Source organism: Myxine glutinosa, unplaced genomic scaffold, assembly GCF_964187855.1.
Source record: "Myxine glutinosa unplaced genomic scaffold, kmMyxGlut1.1 SCAFFOLD_1685, whole genome shotgun sequence".
Taxonomy (NCBI): Eukaryota; Metazoa; Chordata; class Myxini; order Myxiniformes; family Myxinidae; genus Myxine; species Myxine glutinosa.
In genome coordinates, this window is record NW_027617780.1 from 24,305 (window position 1) to 25,823 (window position 1,519).

The following is a 1,519-nucleotide window of genomic DNA, read 5'->3' on the forward strand; positions in this document are numbered from 1 at the left end:
AAGATCGAGGCTCGTGAAAGAGCGAACATGATTCTCCTTTACTTTGGAATTGAACTCATATGTGGTGAGTTGCAGGTGCATAAAAATCACTCATTCAACCAGTTTGAAAAGAGAAAAGGAGTCATTCTGCTGTTTTGTGTCACTGTGTGTACCGCAATGAACATGGAGAAAAGAAAGAAAACCAGAGAATTGTCTGAGGAGGTCAGACACCAGATTGTAGCCAAGCATGGACAATCTCAAGGCTACAATTCCATCTCAAGAGATCTTGATGTTCCTGTGTCCACCGTACGCAATGTTATCAGGAAGTTTAAGGCCCATGACACTAGCCAACCTCCCTGGAGGTGGCCGCAAGAGAAAACTTGATCGAAGTTTGCAGCACAGGATTGTTCGAATGGTGGAGAAAGCACCTCGGTCAACTGCCAAACAGATTCAAGCTGACCTTCAGACACAAGGTATGAGAGTTTCAACTCGCACCATCCGTCTCCAACTAAATGAAAGGGGTTATATGGTAGGAGACCCAGGAGGACACCACTGCTGAGAGAGAGAAATAAGAAAGCCTACCTGGAGTTTTCCAAAACACACCTGAACAAGCCAAAATCCTTCTGGGACAATGTCCGATGGACAGATGAGACCAAATTAGAGCTTTTTGGTAAAGCTCATCATTTCTGTGTTTACAGAAAACAAAATGAAGCCTTCAAAGAAAAGAACACCTTCCCTACAGTCAAACATGGAGGAGCTTCAGTGATGTTTTGGGGTTGCTGTGCTGCCTCTGGCACTGGGTACCTTGAATGTGTGCATGGCATCATGAAATCAGGAGATTGCCAAGGCATTTTGGAGCACAATGTTTAACTCAGTGTCAGAAAGCTGGGTCTCTGTCGAAGGTCATGGCTCTTGCAGCAGGACAATGACCCCAAACACACTTCAAAAAGAACCCAGGAATGGTTCAAGACAAAACGCTGGACTGTTCTGAAGTGGCCAGCAATGAGTCCAGATCTAAATCCCATTGAACACCTGTGGGGAGATCTGAAAACAGCAGTTGGGAGAAGGCACCCTTCAAATCTGGGAGAACTGGAGCAGTTTGCACAAGAGGAGTCGGCCAAACTACCAGTAGAGAGGTGCAGGAAGCTCATTCATGGCTATAGGAAGCGCTTGATGGCAGTTATTTTGTCCAAATCTGTACTACCATATATTAAGTTTAGGGTGTCAATAATTTTGTCAATGCCATTTCTTTTTATTTCCTTATATAAAAGGAAATATTAAGTTCTAAATCAAAACCAAAGGTTCTGTAATATTGAAAATGAAATAATGATTTGTGGACACCAAATACTTTTGTCAATTTCAACATATTTTTCGAGAAAATTGTGAGTTATTTGAAAAAAGTGCAAGGGTGCCAATATTTTTGGCCACGACTGCTTATATATACAATATATATATATATACACGAGGATAGGTACCCATCCCCAGTGATTGTAATACCTACGGATCCATGGTGGTGGTGAGAATAACCACAGAAGTTGGC